The sequence below is a fragment of the Sapajus apella genome, unplaced genomic scaffold (genome assembly GCF_009761245.1).
Source record: "Sapajus apella isolate SASKATOON/1434 unplaced genomic scaffold, GSC_monkey_1.0 scaffold42, whole genome shotgun sequence".
Classification (NCBI taxonomy): Eukaryota; Metazoa; Chordata; class Mammalia; order Primates; family Cebidae; genus Sapajus; species Sapajus apella.
In genome coordinates, this window is record NW_022436982.1 from 11183986 (window position 1) to 11205728 (window position 21743).

Consider the following 21743-nt stretch of genomic DNA (forward strand, 5'->3'; position numbering starts at 1 on the left):
ATTTTGATAAGCTCCCAGGTTAGAGTGCTGTTGTTGCAGGGAGGGTGGGAGGCAGGAGGGTAAGGGTAGAAGGCAGAGACCCCAGGCTGTGTAATCAGCAGCAAGGTGATTGTGTGATGTGTCTTTTCACAGTTGCATTAGATGTGTCCCACCAGTTATGATGGGAATCAATTTAAATAGACTTTCTTGATCCCACAAGTTGAACTTGTGGACAGTGATTACACTTGACAGGATGATTTGTTATAGCACAACTTACATATTTCAAATGGACAAGAAGTTAGTGTCATTTACAGTATCTTAAGATATATTTCCTTTGAATGGGGGCTTCCGTTGCAGTACTCTGATGTCTACAAGACGTATTTTGGAACTTTACTACTGTGGAAAATGAAGACTGCTTAATTCGAATTGGGGGAAGGGGAAGGGCCTGTGGGCTTTCTTTTTGATTAATTGCTGTAACACTGTCTTTCAGGTGGCTGAGGGAGTTTCATATTTTATTTAGATATCATTAGGCTCTGAAGCTCTTGCAGGACAACTTTGATGCTATATGAATTCTTCCATTTTGCTAGCACTGATATGGCTCTTGGGTCAACCACTCCATTAGAACTATTAAATTCATTCATGTTAATTTTTGTTACAAATCTTAGAAAGGGGGGTGCTTCTGGGTATTTAGGTCCACATTCTATTTTAAGGCTATATATTCAGTTTTCATAAATTGTTCTTAGAGGCCTAATTATCATCCCTGTTCATTTTGTAAGGGTCACGTCTTCATCATCTTCTAGACCCCAGCTAACTGTTCCATCTCCTACTTCTTTCTGGTCTTCTTTGAGTTCTTCCAGTAGTCAGAAATTGCGAGGGACTTTTACTCCCAAGCCCATGGTGGCTGTCATATTGTGTCGCTGTCATTTGAAGACCAGCCTCTTCTTCACCCCATACTTTTAATGTACATAAAGTGAGTTTTCCTTTTTCCTAAGTTATATTTTCTTCTGGACTGGGCTTTGTTGTTGTTGTTGTTGTTATAATGGTACATCCCTAACTTCATTTCATTTATTTTCTTTTACTTTAACAATGTTCTCATTATCATTAATTGATAGAACATTTCCAAGTCAACTATGCAATTTTCATTCATTCTTCTCATGCTTGAGAAGCTATATTTTCTAATTTAGTGTAACTACATTCTTGACTTCCTACTACATCTGATGACTGTTTGGATTTTTTTTTTTTTTAACTTCAGTTCGAAAACAAATATGGCTGCTTTCTATTCCTTTTCCCCTAGTTTGAGGGCATGATGCAGGTAGATGTTTATCTGAGAAAATTTTGTGCTTTACATGAGATATACTGTTATTTCTGAGGTACTGTTAAACACCCCAATACTCACTCCACTGGGGAGGGAGAGGGCTCTTATCCTATTCAAATGCTAGGAGGGGGTGGATAGCTATTGGTCTGGCTTTTCTCTTGGAACAGGAGGGCACTGGATGCTTGCTTCTCTCCCTATTTTCTTGCCATGTTTCACACATTTCTGCATAGTAACCATTTTCATCACTCTTCAGTGAAACAGGGGTAGAGATAAAAATACAAAAATAAATTATGTTTCTTTCCTTGCAGTTTTGGAATGTTTCTGAGAAGGTTCAAGATTTTGTTCTCATCAATTCTACTTCAAGGGAGAGGGTAAGCTCTGTGAACCAAGTCATGCTATATTCCTCAGCTCTGCCTCAAAACCTAGATTTTATTCCTTGCCCAATTATTTGCTGCTGCTGGGGGATTTTATTCATTTATTTATTACTTGGAAAATTAATTTTGTTGATATTTTAGGAGGGAGATCTAAATCCTTTAAATCATTTTAAGAATTATTTTACTCAAGACATAATAAACAAAATAGTTTTAAAAAATAGCTTTATGACATGCCATGGAAGTAAAATGATGTATCAATTTATCAATTTTATATTAAGAACAATTAAACACAAAAATACAAATGCTATAGAAAGGAGTTGTCCTGTTAAGAGACTGCAGAAAACTTCTAATCAACTAGGTCAGAGAAATTAATCTCTATCATAATACGACTCAGTCATCTTTCTGTAATAATATCAATCTCATTTTGGAGGACAAACTACAACCATGTGTAGAATAAATGAAAATAAATTTATAACATAAAATCCCTGAACAAAGACAGCACATGTTCGTTACTTTTCAAGCTTTTATAACACCCTGAGCATGCGGGGTACTACACAAATAGGAAATAATGGATTACTAAAGACACATAGGAAATACTGGAGTGGGGTGAGATCTATGAGGGCTATAGCAAATGGCTTTAAGCAGAAGAAAGCACCACCATATAGACTGATATATTTCTTATTTCCAATGCTTTCTATCTCATCAAATGATGTTTCAAAAAGGAAAAATCTTAAATTATAAAATCAAAGGATACTTCTGAATATTTAACTTGGAGTTAGAAAAAACTGAATTCAAACTCCATCTCTGTGGCTCTGAGTATTTTGTTTATGCCATCTGAGCATTAATGGCTGAAGAAGTAAAATGGAAATGATGGTTATCTTACAAAAATATGGTGAAAATTGTGTGATATAAATATGAAGAACTGAGCACAATGTTTGACATACGTAAATACTCAAAAAATCCATGCCATCTAATAGCATTAGTGGTTGGTTGAATGACTTGTAACTATTATAACTATTTAATGCCAGTATTATTCTACCACCTGAATACTTTTTAACTTTCTTCCCCCCTCCCACCCCACATTCTGTCAGCGGTGGTTCAAGTTTTACAAATGGATAGATTGAGTTACAATGCTGCCAGTAGGGTGAAGTCTGCCTAAATAAGCATTGTGTTTTATGGTCCATCTTTGTGTAGAGTACAAGTAATTCAGTAGAATTTACTCTTTAAAATAAAATTATCTGCCAAAAATTAACTGAAGGAAATTAGGCAATAGCCTAAAATCTACTCTCCCTCTAAGTAGGTTTGTTCTTCGGAAAATGTGTCTTCTTGGATAGCTCAGTCTTAATGAGGATGCTTCCTTGGATTATCAAAAGTCAGAAAGCAGAACTAAGTAACATTCAGTTTTTGCATGTTTATAAAGACCTTATCTATTTTCAAAATTATAAACTAGGTTAATACTGAACAACCTATACCACTGGCTTTAGTTAGTAAACACATATTTCATTTACATCTGCATAATACTATGGACACAAATGATTTGTTTTGAAACCCAGGATATAAGGTCAACCCTAGGTAAAATTGTGAAAGAAGTCTAGTTTTTCTTGCCTCAACTTCTGCCCTTCTAGTTTTGGCCCATTATGCTATTTTCTATCGCTGTGTATTTTTTCCTTGTTTAACAACCATTTACTGCAATGAACTGCTACCCTGGCCTGCCCATCCTGACTCTCTCTACTGAGCATTTTAATTCTGCCCAATTTATTTTTTTTTTTTTTTTTTTTTTTTTTTGCAATTTCAAAACTTGTTTGTTGAATACATCATTCTCCCAGAGTTCTGCACTTCATTTTCAAGGTAAGAGCTAGCTAATTAATTAGCTCCTGTGTTTGTTCTCCACCTTTATCTCAACTACTTGTAAGTTCTATGATGCCGGGAAATTTGTCCAATGTTTTAGGGCCTAAGTATCAAGCATGTTTTTATATTGATAATTTATTTTTATTTTTATACTAAAGGTAAATGTTTTGAAATGAGGTAAATTTATTATGCCAAGTTGTTACATACATGAGAAATATTATAAATTTCAAGATGACATGGACTCCAAAAAAAATGTCAATGGACACACTATATTATAAAGTTATCTGATTCAAAAGTTTTTAGATTTTTCATTATACTATGGTGATACTCTAAAGTGTTAAATCAAAGGATGATACATACAAGACTTTGATCCCCATGGCAGACAATTTAAAATGTTATTTATTTTATGGTTTGATTTTGCAGATGGCCAATGACCACTTTATCAATAGTCTAGCCATTGAATGTACAGATATAAATATTAAATCACCTATATACTAGTTAGAAATTCTTGGTACTTATGTCATTTTGTTATCTGTTGGTAACTTTATATCATTTATTTCTATTTCTCCAACAAACCTATGTTTTCTGTTATGTTATGTTCTTATGAGGGGAAAAACACTTTATGTTCACCCATTAAATATAGGATTATGAGAGGAATACTGGCCCTCCAAATCTTTTTGAACTAGAATAAGTTACTGTGATGTGGAATAATATTTAAAATTTCAAAATGTTTTGCATATTGATTAGTACATGCCAGAAAAGCAAAATTGTCTTGGCTGGAAAAGTAAAATCATAGATATTTTGGACATTCCCCAAAACAAATGCCTCACTGCCTTTATCACGAATAGAATAAAATATGATCACAATTGCTTGGAAAGAAGAATCTATCTTTTCACTTCAGAAATTATATATATCCACATAAATATCTCAAGTTGTTATTTATTTTTATGAGGGGGAAAATAATCCTTTATGATAGTGAAAATATACTTTCTTTTTTTAATACAATAGCTGCCAGCAATATACTGGTGTCGATGTTCCAAAGAGAAAGAAAATGCATGTATTCTATAGTAAGCTTTCATTTGCCTGTTCAAGAAATTCTAAAAAAAAAAAAATACTCCATTCTATTCAACATTATGGCTTCAGGAGTTGAAATTTTTCCATGATAAAAGTATAGTTTGTGTGGCCCAAACCTTGACTATTTATAAAGGATGGAGTTTTTAAAAGCCCACATGTATCAATAATGAATGCTCCTCTCTTTTTGAATTAAATACTTAATTCAAATTAATGTAAGAAATTGGTGAATCATTAAATGAAATTTGTATCAAAATATTTATTAAAAATACATTTGTATTTCCTCTTGATTTTTACTTTGTAGATATTTTCTAAATGGGTTTAAGTGCACAGAAATAAATGCTGTCTACACACAACTCTGGAGAGATTCAAAACACAATAGAAGTCAACTTACCATTCCTAAATCCTAGAGTTGATCCACTTAGTGTAAGAGTAAATGTCAGAAATCTCTTAATTGTATACAGATTGCTCAAGAATTTAAAGATCAACTATGAAAGCCAAAATTATCAAGAGATAAAGGCTTATTTAATTTTATCACAAAAGTGAACAGTCCTAGAAAAGACGACAACGGAACTGTATAGAAAATCTGCATCTGCATCAAAAAAGAGAAGTTTTATCAACTAGAATAGAAGAGAGCTTTCCAATTGTCAAATACCAAAATTTCCCAGAATCCCCTGGAAAACAGACTTTTCATTCAGACTCTAATCTCCTCATTGAAGTAGAACAATAAAAGTGTTTAAATGAAAGGAAATAGATTTGTTAATTGTAAAAATACAATCAGATTATTTCCATTATGTCAATTTACACACTGCATAATTTGTCTACCATGAAAACTTTATGTCCCAAATTTCTCAAGATTTTAAGCTATGCTCTTTCCACAAACATACAATAGGGTTAAAGCATGTTGTTGGATCATCCATTTTACTAGCTAGTTTCTGACCTTTTACCAATTTCCATTTCATTTGACTAACTTCCCTGGTAAAGTATTATCTGTCTTTCTAGAGAGAAAAATAATTCTGTCATTATCAACATCACAATAGACCTGCCTTCCTCAAACATTTAGAGGAATGAAAGGATTTTAAAATAATACTGTTTAGGAGTATATATTTTAAGATAATTACTATACTTGTCTATCCTTGATTCTAATCTTTAATAACTCCATGTTCGTGCAAATACAATTTCCACTCTAGAAGAAGAGGAGTAGCCTGTTAGGAAAAGCACTTTTTTAAGGGAAGACATGAAGACATCTCTTTGATAAACACAATTTTACTTGGTGAGTCTTTTGGCTACATCATTATATGCTATTTCAACCTCGTTATCAATGGGACAGGTATTGGTGAACTCGTCCCTATAGTATGCATTAATTAGGTATCTCCAGATGCCAGTCATTTCTTTTGGAATATCAAAGTTGTGATATTTTTTGGCTGCCACCTTGATAATATGCAGTTTGGCCAGCAGGTTGCAATCAGCTAATGTCATTTCATTGCCATTCAGAAATTTACCTGTAGAAACTTAATGTCCTCCATACTATTTTCATCAATTTCATCACTGAGAGGAGAATTCAGATATTCATCCAATTTTGGCAGGGTTTTCAGGAGAAATGTCTCCCTGCTTCATTAGCCTCTGGCCTTGAATTCTTGATATATGCAGAGAATTTGGCAATGATGTCCATTTTAGCAATATTTGCTTCTGCGTGTTTTGGTGACAGCTTTAAGTACTTGGGAGGGCATAAGACTTACTCAAGAAATTCCTCAATCTTACTTACATCCATTTTGACTTCACTGTTGAAAGTTATATTCCCCACTCTTTAATTTGGATACACTCCACCACAAACAAGCATTTCACTTTAGAGGTAGCTTGCCATCTTTCAGGAGCCCTCACCATTGTGCCCATTCACTATGTACAGATGGCAGAACTTTTGAGGCACAATGTTTAATTGTTAAAATAGTAGCCACAACTTTATCAGGCAGCCCCAAGGAATTATTCCTTGTGCATAATGCATGGTACAAGGAATATTTATGTATTTTGGGGAATTTTGTAATATTTAATAAGAGTATATGAAAAGATTGCTACTGTATCAGAAATATTGTTTCAATTTAGTCTATTCTGGTTATGTACTAAATAATATTACCACTAAAGAAGACAGCTTTCTACAAAAGTCACTACAGATTGTGCTATATTGCTTTGTAGATAGATTTTTACTTTTGCCTGAAAGCATTTATCCTTTATACCAATGGTAACATCTGATACAACCATGTAGAAGCTAAAAGTTTAGAGGGAGGGAGGGTTTTCTCAATACCTTCCTCAAGCATTTTAGCTTTATAAGAGAAATTGATGGGAACCTGATACTCTGTCTAAATATGTTTGCTATGTGTGGTTTGCCCTGTGCCATTCATTTGGAACGTATTGCTTTCTTCCTTTATTTTTAAAAAAGCTTGCTTTTAGGTAATCATAGAGCTTGTTATTTTTACATCTTTTGAGCAATACTACGTAAACTGATATATAGTTGACTTAGCTATAGCAGTACAATGATTAGTAATGTAAAAATTAACACAGAAATTAACCAAAGAAATGGTTCTCATATTGACAGTTGCACCAGTAGATTGTGATGTAATATTACTTTTATCCTTCATGTCATGTTGTTATTGTTGTTTTAACAGTTTATTGTGCTTGTCATTAATCTCAAAAATGCCCAGGGATGTTTTTGGGTTTTTGTTTGTTTGCTTGTTTTGTTTTTCTGTTTGCCAGCAAACTATTTACTCTATTACACTTTTTTTTAAAGAAAAAGAAAAATAAACTATTTGAGGTAAGTATAGATGTATACATATAGATATAGATAGACACATTTCCTATATTAGTGTCTTTATTCAAATAAGATTTATATACAGTGAAATGCATAGATCTTTTGAGTTCAGTTCAATGAGCTTTAAAGAATGTATTCATGCCGGGCGTGGTGGCTCACGCCTTGTAATCCCAGCACTTTGGGAGGCCGACGCGGGTGGATTACGAGATCAAGAGATTGAGACCATCCTGGTCAACATGGTGAAATCCCATCTCTACTAAAAATACAAAAAATGAGCTGGGCATGGTGGTGTGTAGCTGTAATCCCAGCTACTCAGGAGGCTGAGGCAGGAGAATTGCCTGAACCCAGGAGGCGGAGGTTGCAGCGAGCCGAGATCACGCCATTGCACTCCAGCCTGGGTAGCAAGAGCGAAACTCCATCTCAAAAAAAAAAAAAAAAAAAAAAAAAGAATGTATTCACTCCTACAGTTAATCCTGATCAAAATATGACAGACAGGCAACCACTGTACTGACTTCAATCAATATATATGTTTTATCTTCTTTTGAATTTCATATGAATAGAGTCATAGAAAGTGTATTCATTCTGGCTTCATTCACTCAAAATAATATTTTTGCAATGCAACAACCCTTAATGCTGAGAGATTTTGCCACCACGAGGCCTGCCTTACAAGAGCTCCTGAAGGAAATATTAAGCATGGAAAGGAACAACCAGTACCAGTCACTGCAAAAACATACCAAAATAACCAATTAGCATCAAATGACAGGATCAAATTCACACATAACAATATTAACCTTAAATGTAACAGGCTAATGCCCAAATTAGAAGACAGAGACTAGCAAATTGGATGAGGAATCAAGACGCATCAGTATGCTGTATTCAGTAGACCCATCTCATGTGCAAGGACACACATAAGCTCAAAATAAAGGGATGGAAAATATTTACCAAGCAAATGGGAAGCAAAAAAGAAAAAAAAAAAAAAAAAGAAACAAACCGGGGGTTGCAAACCTAATCTCTGATAAAACAATCTTTAAACCAACAAAGATCAAAAGAGACAAAGAAGGGCATTACATAATGGTAAAGGGATCAATGCAAAAAGAAGAGCTAACTATCCTAAGTATACATGCACTCAATACAGGAGCACCCAGATTCATAAAGCAAGTTCTTAGAGACCTACAAAGAGACTTAGACTCACACAAAATAATAATGGGAGAATTTAACACCTCATTGTCAATATTAGACAGATCAATGAGACAGACAATTAACAATATTCAAGACTTGAACTCAGCTCTGGACCAAGTGGACTTAGTAGACATCCACAGAACTCTCCACCCCACAATTTGGACGTATGTTTATCTTAAGAAACTGATAAAGAATTGCCCAGAGTGGTTGGTCTATTTTGTATTACTCACAACCACTGAAGTATTGTTATACACCATCATCATAATTTATGACTGTCAGTCTTTTGAATTTCAGACACTGTAGTTGGTATGGGAAAGTATCTTATAGTGGGGAATAAATTGCATTTTCTTGATACTATTTATATTGAAGACATATTTATGGACTTACTGAGATTTGTATACCTTCCTTTACAAAATTTCTTATAAATTTATTTGGGATTATCTGACTTACTATTGAAAAAGTAAGTTTTCATATATTGTGGTAATTTTCATATACCGATTACAAATACTTCAAAATACATACTGCAAATATTTCTTCAAATGTGTCTTGACTTTTCATTGTTTTAACAATGTGTTTGATGAATAGAAGTATTTATTTTGAGTGGAATCCATGTTATCACTTTTCTATGGTATTTTTTGTATCTTTTCTAAAATGTCTTTACCTACTCCAAATTCATAAAAGTATTCTTATGTTTTGTTTTAGAAATATAGTTTTGGTCTTTACATTTGGATACCGGTTATTCCAGCACTAGCTATTGAAACTCTTTTCCTTTCTTAATTGAATTACCTTGGTTTCTTGCCCATGTATGGAATCTCTGTTTTGTTCTATTGATCCTATTGTCTATTTATATCAGGTGCTGTTACTTTGTAGTTAAAATTTGTGCAGTTAAAGTAATGCAACCTTGTTCTGTTATTCAAGTCTGTGGCTATTCTAAGTTTTTTGCATTTCTATAAACTTCAGAAACAATTTTCAAAATAGTGTTAGAATTTCAAGTCAAGTTGCCTTGAGTTTACAGGTGAATTCAATGACAGACAAATCTTCATAAAATCAAGTCTTCTAATTCATGAACTTGGTATATCTCATTGTTAGATCTTTAATTGCATTTACCATTTTTTGTAGTGTTCACTGTATAGATTTTGTAGATATTTTAGATTTTATGCCTAAGTACAGTATTATGTTCTTGATGGCATCTTTTTAGAATTTTATGTTCCAACTATTTTTTGCTAGTATGCAGGAATGCAAAGGACATTTGTACATTGATTTTGTATCTTGCAACCTTACCAAATTTATGTTTTAGTGTTTTTTGGCATCTAGGTTTTTTCACATAATCATATTGTCTGCAAATAAAAACATTTTTGCTTTTACTTTCCAAACTTTATTTCTTTTGTAATTTTTTATTGCCTTCATGTGCTGATCATGACTCTTCTTATAGCATGGTGTTAAATATAAGTAGTAAAAGAGGGCATATCTATATTTTTACCAATCTTGGGTTAAAGCATTTAATTTTTTTTATTAAATGTGATGTCAGTTGTTATTTTTGTAGATTCCCTTCATCAAGTTGAGGAAGTTGCCTTCTAGTTATAATTTGCTAACAATTTATTTTTATTATTTGTTTAAAATTATACTTTAAGTTCTGGGTTACATGTGCAGAATGTGTAGGTTTGTTACCAAGGTATACACATGCCATGGTGGTTTGCTGCACCAGTCAGCCCATCATCTACATTAGGTATTTCTCGTAATGCTATTCCTCTCCTAACTCCTCACCCCCCAAAACAGGCTTCCATGTGTAATGTTCCCCTCCCTGTGTTCCATGTGTTCTTATTGTTCAACATCCACTTGTAAGTGAGAACATCCGGTGTTTGGTTTTCTGTTCCTGCGTTAGTTTGCTGAGAATGCTGGTTTCGAGCTTCATCCATGTCCCTGCAAAGGACATGAACTCATCCTTTTTAATGGCTGCATATTATTCTGTGGTGTATATGTGCCACATTTTCTTTATCCAGCGTATCATTGATGGGCATTTGGGATGGTTCCAAGTCTTTGCTATTGTGAACAGTACCACAATAAACATACTTGTGCATGTGTCTTTATAGTAAAATGATTTATAATACTTTAGCTATAAGCCCTGTAATGAGATTGGCAGGTCAAATATTATTAATGGTTCTAGATCCTTAAGGAATTGCCACATTGTCTTCCAGAATGGTTGAACTAATTTATACCCCCACCAAAAATGTAAAAGTGTTATTTCTCCATATTCTCTCCAGTATCTGTGGTTTCCTTTTTAAAGATCGCTATTCTAACTGGAGTGAGATGGTATCTCATTGTGGTTTTGATTTGCATTTCTCTAATGACCCGTGTTGATGAGCTTTCCTTCACGTTTGCTGGCCACATTAGTGTCTTTTTTAGAGAAGTGTCTGCTCATATCCTTCACCCACTTTTTGATGTGGTTGTTTGCTAACAATTTTTAATCATTAAGATACTGTTAACATTTTTTCAGATGCTTTTCATAGATTTATTAGTATGGCACTGTGATTATTCTTTGTTATTCTATTCTTTGGTGGATCATATTGATCAATTTCAAATGTTGAAACAATCTTGATAAATTCTACTTTGTGATAATGTATGTTAATTTTTCTTCTATAATGCCTTTTGATGTGTTTCAAGTTCTACTGTAGTGTAAACTTCTGAATTTAGAATTTCAATTTTTGTTAAGCAATGTCAACTGTGTTTTCTAATCTGGTTTCAGAAGGCACATACTTTGCTTAGTGTATCGGGGGAGCGGTGCTCATCACATTCCATCTGTTTCATCACCACCTTCCCCACCCCTGAAATTAGTCAGAGCTATATGGCAGGTTTTTGGTCAATGGGCTGTGAGTGGAAGTCACCTGGGCCATTTTGCAGCCAAAGCATAAAAAATCTGGTTCATGACACTCCAGCTCTTTCACTCCTCCCCTACAAACTGTGGTTTTGGGTTTTTATGCTCCAGATGACATAGTGCGAGGTGGTGGTGTCATTCTCCGCCCACTTTCCGAAAGTCTAAGTGAACCAAACCCTCAAATATCTTACAATAGAAATTGATCATAAACAGAAAACAAACTTAATTCTATGAAGCCAGTGAATCTTTAAGACTATTGGTTACTGCAGCATAGAGCAGCTCAATCTGATCAATACTAATAATGGAAATTGAAAATATAACATTTTTATCTGAAACAAAATTAAAACAATAAATCTTTGCATAGATTAATGGAATATTTATATAACACATTAGGCAGAAGTGCTCACTCAATAAGTATCAACAGTAGTGATACATGAGATGGAAAGCCTAACAATGAAAATAAAATAGTTTTATTTAATTGCTAACAATCATTAAATTTCATAGATCTCATCTTCGATGCAGTAATAGTATTTCAAGCAACTTGTAATAAATTATTTAACTTATTTATTTTATTCAACATATATTTTTATTGACTACCGACTATATTCTATTCTATAAATAAAATAGTTCCTCTTCTCACTTGCAAAACACTTAGTGATATAAAGATTTGTGTAACTACATTTAAATGGAGCTCAGTAACCATGTATAGAGACAATATGGTTACAAAATTCATGGACAATCGGCTTACTGTTCCTTCCTAACCATACTCTGAAGATCGTATCTATTGAGTTCACGTCCTTTGCAGGGACATGGATGAATCTGGAAACCATCATTCTCAGCAAACTGACACAAGAACAGAAAACCAAATGCCACATGTTCTCACTCATAAGTGGGTGTAGCACAATGAAAACAAATGGACACAGGGAGGGGAACATCACACAGTAAGATTTGTTAGGGGGTTGGAGGGGGCTAGGGAAGGGATAGCAGGGGGTGGGGAGACTGGAGAGGGGTGACATTAGGAGAAATACCTAATGTAGGTGACATGGGGATGGAGGCAGCAAACCACCATGGCAGGTGTATACCTATGTAACAATCCTGCAAGATCTGTACATGTACTCCAGAACTTAAAGTAAAATTAAAAAAAAAAAAAAGATTGTATCCATTTTATTCTCTTGCCCTTCTGAAAGCAACACTCTTAGTGTCCAGCAAACCAGTCCAAAGGCAAGGACAGAAGGGAGGAAGGAACAGCAGCAAAGGATAGAACTTCTTCACTGTATAATCAGTTCTTTATAAAACAGAATTGATAGTGAATTGAAAGCTTTCATTAAATAACCTGTTATTCAGAGGCACTCCTCTCAGCTATTTGGGAGAGAGCACAAAAATAAAGTATACATTTCCATAAGTTTTTTCTTCCTTTCTGACCTCTTCATAAATTAAAGCACTTCACTAGACACCTGGGAGGAAGATAAATACCTTTGTCTAATACCTAACTTGGGTTGACGTCTGGTTTCTGTTTTAGCTCTAAAGACAAAATGGTAGTAACAATTCCAGAAAAGAAAATGCCAAAGATAAAAACCTTTAAAATATAACTTAAAGGTGAAGATCACCTAGAGCAGCCACCATGCTAGATCAAGGAAGAGGCTCAAAATACGGAAAAAGTAAGATTGCAAAGGCAATTCAAACACTCTCCCCTCTAGTTTGAAAATTCTAGATCCTGATTTTGCTTTTGCTTTTGTTAGCTGTCTTGGCCAAGACACTCTGTATATGTGTAAAGTCTATATTATGCCTGTCTAGCTATAAGCTGTCAAATGATGTTGCACTTGCTAATTCATGGACTATTTATCTTCCTGTTTACGCTCTAACAAAATGATGGCTGTTTAATTATACTACAAATGAGTTTTGCCAGCCAATTGTATGGCAGATGTTATTTACTCCCAGAACAACTGTCAAAAGACCAAAGCAGCACATCTAACAAACTTAAGTGTCCTGTACTGGGTTACATTTCACAGCTAACCCCCTCTATCACCTAACCACAGGCTTTCCATCATAATAACAATGGAAGGGGCAGCATAGTCACCAGCCAGAAATCTGGCTGTCAATAATGAATAGGATTGAAAGAGATGTAACTGAGTAGATTCTACCCGGAGACTAAAGGGAACTGTTAGTAAACATGTAAAAAAAATCCTTCAAATTTGCTAAATGCTATGTATTACAGCATTCATCAAGTAATTCTATAATGACAAAAAGGAAGAAAAAAACATCTTCTCTATTTGTATGGTAACTGAGCAATAGTCATTGAAGTATAGTTTTTCTCATGAAATTTATGAATGCTTTAAGGTGGAGAGAATGCCTTTAGTTGGAGGGTACCATAACTGAATCCAGATGCACAATCACGGTAAACTTGTTCTGTGTATTGCTGAAACTTTTCTAAGCTTGTGGAAATATTTTATTATGCCTACCACTTGCTTCAAATAAAATTTTCCAGGGAGAGCACTGCTGTGGCCCTCTTTTATGTAGTGTGCTGGTAACATGCCACAGTTTTTAATAAGGGGAAAAAATAAGAACTCTTAAAAGTTTAAAGCCCAATAATCTAGGAGCTAAAATCTGATTAAGTATAAAATAAACTTTCTACAATTAAATGATTCAGTAGCAGATAAAATAGAAACAGAGTCCAAGAAATAATTCTTACCAATTTAATTTTGCCTACTGCAACAAATTGGAATGATATCTCCCTGTTTTGCAAGAAAATACTGAGGCAAAAAAGAAGCCCTCATTTCTTTCAGCCAGAATTCCATGCCATTGTGAAAGATCAACGGCTTGACTTTCTTACTGCACGTAACTTGAAAAGATTTTCCTATGTAACCCCGTCCTTAGCTCATTTCTACCTAACATATTGGCTTTATGAAGAGACAAGTGATTTATAATGATTTATAGACCACTACCGTATGCCCATAAATCCAATCTATTATTCCATAGTTACTTCCCACTTTGCCTCATTTGGAAACAAGCGAAATAAAGGCATGTTTAGTGGGGAACATGGATGACCTAGTGTTCTGTCTTTCTGGCACTTTTTACAAGCAGCGGCCTCCTGTTTGAGACACAAGCATCTGCTGACTTAGGAGGAAAATAGAGTGGCTAATCGTAGAGCTGAGGGAACGGTCAGATTTTTAAGCATTTATATTTAAATTCCAAACTAAAATGATAAGAATTTACTTAACAAACTATTACCTTGGATTCCTTATTCTTCTTTTACGTTTTCTCATGCATGTTTCTTATGTATCATTATTTTACAATGAGAACATAATTTAGTAGCTACTATCTGTAAACTGAAATTATTCTGGATGTGAGACAATAGTTACTTTCTAACTTAACTAGATACAGAGATACGGGGTGTTACTTGAATGAATATTAATACAAATATTAATTATGTTCTTGATAATATAGAGTGAAACTGACATTTATAAATCATGTGCTTGCCAAAAAAAAAAAAAAATTATACCTTCGCAATCATCTTAACTAGACCCCTGCATTTCTCTAAATTTCCTAAAAAACCTCTTCCCAACTGATGGTGGAATTTTTGTCAACTTCTGTTGAGATCATCAATAAATTATTGATAAGTACATTCTTCTTTTTCTTTTCATTCTTTCCTACTTCTTATAGGGTTGTATTAATAATAATAAATAACTCCAAATATGTTATACATTATATCCGTTGACTGTAGCATAAGCCAGCTACTTAAGATAGTTGCTTAAACTTGGGGATAAATGAGAAAAATCTATGCTCTTAGTCTATTGGTTTAAAGACCCTCTCCCATTCTGTCTTAATCTACCACTGATCTTTCTGATACTGGAAGCTCGTAGGTTCCAGGGTAGCAACAGACATTGGGGATGACAAGAAGTTTGCACAACACCTGCAACTGGAGATGTCACAGATGAAAACTACAAAGAGGAAGATACAATCTAAATAATGAACCAAACAGATTATATCTTCCTTAAGCACAAATGTTGCCCAAATGTAGTGAAATATGGCTCAAATTTGAGAAATTAAGTAATTTTATTACTAAGTACTTCAAGACACTATCCTTACATTAAAACAAATGTGATATGTTTTAGTATAAGAAAAATATCTTACTTATATATAAGATACACACACACACACACACACACACACCCCTTACATAGTTACAAGTGAGAAAGGAACATCTATTTTTTTTAAAGCTCTACATATTATTTTGATGCGTAGTCTAACGCGGAATGTAAAAATCAGAGGAACATTAATGATAAAGCACAAGACTGAGATTAACTATTAGTAGAAAGCTGAATGTGACATTACCCTACAAGTAGGACTGTCTTAGAGATTTCTGAGGAGAGTTGGCTGTTGGATATGTGTCCAAACACATATCATAGGACCCATCTGATAAGTAAATTTCTTAAGGTAGAGCATACTAAAGACAGTTGGTGGAACTGGAATAGTCCAGGCTTTAAATTGAGGCAGACCTACCGAGGTTTGCTTTGTTTTGTTTCTTACTGATTGACTGTTTTTATGCAAATATGTAAGTTACTGCGACATCGTATGTCTCAATTTCTTTGTCTCTGATATAGGATTACACTGCTTATCTGAAAAAATTGTAATGACAATTAAATAAGATAATGTTAAGTGGTCAATAGGTTACTCCAAACTACTTCAACATATACAATGTGATTAAACTGTTTCTACAAATAGTAAAATTCCAGATTTATACTTTTAGTGAGATTACAAATTTGTTGAACAACACAGAACACTTAATTCTGAAGTTAAAAGAATATTAAATCATAGGACCCTAGAATAAATTAATTGGGATGAAAATTGTACAAATAAAACAAAAAGGCCCCCATTTAATTGCAAGTTTCTAAGTACACAAGTTCTGAGTTTTAATAGCTCATGGATTAGGTTGCAATTTAAGTCCCAAAATTAATAATAATTAACACATTATTTGAACTATCTCTGCTATCAGAAAACAAACGTCTTTCCTCAGTTGTGTTTTCCAAGCTTTGTTTACATAAAATGAATCATATCTTTTAGAAGTTTTGCCATTTTGTTAGAATTAACTTTGTGAAACATCCACCGAATAAGAGATATAAGACAATAGATAAAATGCCCATTTGATTTTGATTCTTGCAATGCAGATGTCAATAAGAACAGCACATTTTTCTATTTGTGTAAAATGTGATAAACATGTATGCATAGCTTTATCTAAGAAGATAATGAAATGGTAGAAACACAACCAAACATTTAAAGTGTCAGGTAACAAGCATGCCTATGTTCATTTCAGCACTATTCACAATAGCAAAGACATGGAATTAACCTAAGCACTCGTCAGTGATGGACTGGAGAGAGAAACTGTGGTACATACACATGATAGAATATTAGGCCACCATAAAAAAAAAACGAGATCATGTCCTTTGCAGGTACATAAATGGAGCTGGAGGACATTATCCTTAGAAAACTAACAGTGGTTTATTAACTATACTAAAACTACTGTCAAGGAATAGCTAAACAATTAGGATCCACTAGCCAAATGTCCTAAGAAAATAGAATAGCCCTAGATGTAATATTACCAGAGAAAGGTAGTGTTTGTGTTATGATTAAAACCCAATGTTATACCTTTATTCCAAACAATGCTGTTCCCAATGGGAGCATAATGAAAGTCCTCCAAAGACCTATTGCTTTACCAAATAAGCTAGCTAAGAAATTCTGGCATCAATAATCCTATTTCAAATTGGCTCAAAAGGTGATTCAGTCAATGGAAAGAAACTATAACTTCAATTCTTACCTCTCTAGCAACTGTGATAATTATGCTTCTTGTTACATGTTGTGTTATAACATGCATTCGAGGACTTGCACAGAGGCTAGTAGACACTAGTCTTACTAGACACTAACTCTTACTAAAATATCCCCAACCTCTCCACCACCCTATTCAGATAGATTACTTCTTTTAGAAAAACAAACAGAACAACTAAGCCATACATGTTAAGAAAATTTCAAGAGAAAAGAAAACTAAAAATTCAAGATGGGGGATTGTTATAGTGAACTCCAAGTTTCTCTTCAAAGAATCAGTATGTCAGTATGTTCAACTCTCCTATTCTTTAATTCCTTATTTTAAAGTTTAATTTCCTTGTAATTCCAGTAAACAACCTTCTCCACCAATTCTAATCAGTAGTTCACATCTGTTCTTCTGGCCCCTGGCTCCATCCTGACTCATCCTGATCACCCCTGGCTATCTGATTTACCTGCTCTAACATGCCTATAACCTTCCTGCCAAAACACTGACTCTGCTATTCCAGCTTGGACCCCTGCTCTTTTTAAAATAGCCAATCGGGATTAGTCTAGCTTGTGCGGTCTAACCCTAGCCAATAAGGGATGACAAAGCAGTAGGGACAACCCCTGTCAGGCATAAGAACCCCTTCTCCCCTTGTTCAAGTATGTGGCCACCATTGTTCTAGCCATACACCGCACCCTTCTAAAGAAGTAAACTGTCTTGCTGAGAAGACTTAAACAAAAAAGGAAAACTAACACAGGAACAAAGAAAACAAATACTGCACGTTCTCACTTAAAAGTGGGAGCTAAATGATGAGAACACATGGACACAAAGGGGAATAACACACATTGGGCCCAGCAAAGGGTGGAAGGACAGGATGAGGAAAAATAACTAATGGGTACTAGGCTTAATACCTGGGTGATAAAATAATCTGTACAGCAAATCCCCAAGACACAAGTTTACTTGTGTAAGAAACCTGTCCATGTAACCCTGAACTTAAAATAAAAGTGTCAGGTACTGAAAGTGTATTTCCATTGTAATGGTAATTTTATAATAAATGGAGCTAGTTCAATGGGTTGTCAAAGGAAATTAGTGAGCTCTCTTTTCATAGCTATTTAATATAAACTTTGTAAATATATATACACGTGAGTTGCAAAAACAGACTAAATCACCCATTAACATGAAATGGAATCTATCAGAAAAGACAGAAAAGGAAGTAAAGCAAATATACAGTGTGTACAGTAACCTCTCTTAAATTTTAGTCACCTTTACTTTCAGATGTCTATCTGATGTTTACATTTGAAATTCCTCAGAAAATCTCATACTCAGAAGATCCAAAAGAGATCCTCTATTTTCATCTTGCGATCCAGAACCTAGTACTTAGCCTACACTCCTTTCCACATTCTTTAAATCTTGACCTATCCCATATATCTAGCCACTCTCCAGGTCCTGTTGATTCAGCCACTTTAACATTTCTGGAATTCTTTCTCTCTACCCAATTCCACCCACCACCACTTTTTTAGACTCTGATAATTTCTTTCACGGATTATTATACAGTTGTCTAATACACCTCTCTACCTCAGTCTCAACCCCATACTCAATTGTTTAAACTGTGCCTTTCATGACACCCTTCTTACTTATCACAAAGAGAAATGTATCTTTACAATAAAGAGATATGTAAATCTCGCAGTCACCACTTTAACCAAGTGATTAAACGTGGCATCAACAATAGCGGGGTAACCTGATGTCACATTCCTCACAATGCAATACAATAACAGACAGTTCACCAACAGTTTCTTGCCAAAAACGTATAATCAAAACTTACTCATGGGGAAATAATTTTTCAAGAAAGGAATACAGTAACTTCTACAAGACAACTGTTTTCTCAAAAAAAAATAACAAATTAATATTGGGGAAAAGTCTAATTGCAATACTGCAATCTAGTTGCTTGCCAAGGAAAAGAAGTGTGCAATTTATTTTCTTGTTTTTGTTCCTTATTCTGTAAATTATTAAATGTGAATTTTACTTTATGAAAGGTGGTGGATTAACAATCTTCAGAGATGTGCCAGATATTTGGCACACAATGCTTGCTGTTTGGAAGAAGTGCATCACTGGTAGCTTCTCATAGGCAGAATGTGCTGCAAACATTACCCACAATGAATGTTCTGTCACAGGGGAGACTGGGCACAAGCATCTGTTAGACTTTTTTATGACAGATCAGTATATAGGCAATGTTGCCAGTAAGGGTTTTTCTCCATTATAAAACAACAATCTTCAGTAGAATTGAAGTCACTAAAAGCAGGAAAACAGCTTGCTTTATGAAAGATGCCACCTTTTCTGCAGCCAAGAAATCACCGATCTGATGTTAAGTTCCTGCTATTAGTCTTTCTTCAGCTGTGCAGGTGGCAACTGTTCCGTGTTCCAGTTCAGCTCCCCAAGGTTACAGCTGTGAACTTGGCTAATGGTTGTGTTTATTCTCTGCCAGGTTTAAAAATCTTCAGGGTAAAGCTTTTTTCTTTTTCTTGCTGTTCATTGAAAATTCCTTCTGGAGCAGATGTGCCTCTCCCCATCTTCTGTAGTTTCTGTGCTTTTATTAAGCTCAGCAGTTTTTGTTTGTTTGAGGCTTTACTTTCTAACCACTTGTGACATAGCCAATTCTGAAGTTAGTTTCTGTATATCCAAAGGCTCTTCTCATGTCGCACACACAAAAAAAAATCATGGTAATCTGGATGGCAACTACTTTATGCCCTGAGTACTGCAAATGACTGTTGTGTTTTATATTGTAGTCTATGTGTGCTTATGCCTGGGTTTAAAAATTTGGATGAATGGGACAGTAATAATCCTTATTTATTTATTTTACTACTTTGTATACTTGTATTTATTTCAGGGACTCTGCCCCTTCCAAAGTGACCTCCCTTAACCCAATCATTTATGGATGTATATTAAGTGGCATCTCATAGTGGCTCTTCAGTAAGTCCTGTCATAATATAGCAGGCATCATTTCTTCTGTCTGGTGTCAGCTTCCTGAAAGAGCATTAGGCGTCTGCATTTCCAGCAACACTCCTACTCTTCCAATACGCTAGAATCCCCATAGGTCTCAAAGTAATGCCAGGATATTCTCTGGAGTCCCCATTCAGCAAAGCTAATAGAGAATACACCCCTCCTTTTCTTCCTTCCCTCTTTTACATATACAATTAATAATCCGTCACTAGTATGATAAGGCTAGCACTGTGTTAGAACTGTAGAGAAAAAGAATGACATGCTTCTGGCTTCATGTTTTTGATCTATCGGAAAAATACATTAAACAAATAACCACAAGTTCATTGAGCGTCGTTATTGAAGTATTACAGGGTGTGATGAAAGCAAGTATTTGTGAGGGACTGTGTTAAGGAAAACCGAGTCCACAAGGCGTGTGGTTTCAAAGGCAGGAAATTCCCAGTGCCAAGCTTCCATCCACCTCCCCATCTGGAAATCTAGTGCTCTTTGACTTTCCCGAGTGTGGGAATGAGCAGAAATTCCAAGTGAGCTCCTTTGTTTAAAAAGCTCTAGAAAACTCTGGGAGGAAGGGCCTCCAGTTGCCGAGCAAGCAGCCAATCCAGTATCAGAGCTGAAGATCAATCACTCCAGCAGAAGTTTGGAAGCACTCCTGTCATTGAACAAGAACATGCATGGGGCAGGAATAACTCCTGGGTTAAAATCCCACTGGGCCTTACCTTTGGGGATTCCGCCCTTGGATCCCCTCCCACGGCAGCATGGGAGCTCTCTCTCCTTCTCTTTTTCTTTCTCTGCCTAATAAATTGCTCTCTGCAAACCTCTTTGGGTCCACGATATTCACTTGAATGGTAAGCTCACTGCACCTCCACGACCCCTTCCCCCATTCCTGGGGCAAGAGAGGCCAAAGACCTGGGCACATGGAATCGGGGAAACTGGGAGCATCTTTAGAACACCCCCACAGCTCTGCTCCCATCCTCCGTTTAGATCTTCAGCAATGACGGGGTGGGAGCTGAGCCCCTGCTACCCGACCCGTCCCCTGGTTACAGCTTTGGTGATTGCAGGGGAGGGAGCTGAGCCCCTGTGTCCCCTCGCCCCAGTTAAACTTGAGTACTAAACCAAATCCAAGACCTTGAAAAGGCTTCTCTGATGAAACTGAGAACTCAGATGAGTATAATTTAGCTAGGTGAAGAGGAAAAGATAGAGTATTCCAAGTAGAAGAAAGAACATAATTTCAATCAGACTCTACATCGGCATTAACTTTGTAGCTGGCTTTTTAATGAAATGTGCTGGCTATGTCAATATTTCAGAGATTTTTTTTTAGTAAATAGCCTCTTAAAATTCTGCTTTCAATAAAGAAAAAGGTTATAAAATGAACATTCATGCACCTGTCACCCTTTTGTCAGTGTGATCTACCAATTACTGAATATAGTTTAAAAATCTCTGTGAATAATGGCAGAATTGCCATTTATAGTTAATTTTTCATATGTTTTAAAACCATGTTAGAGATGAAT

General features: G+C 35.1%; 2 pseudogenes; both read right to left on the reverse strand.

The window, feature by feature from the left end:
• Positions 1–371: 371 nt before the first annotated feature.
• LOC116565946 lies at positions 372–887 on the reverse strand (annotated as a pseudogene).
• Positions 888–5853: 4966 nt separating this feature from the next.
• LOC116566051 lies at positions 5854–21205 on the reverse strand (annotated as a pseudogene).
• Positions 21206–21743: the final 538 nt, after the last annotated feature.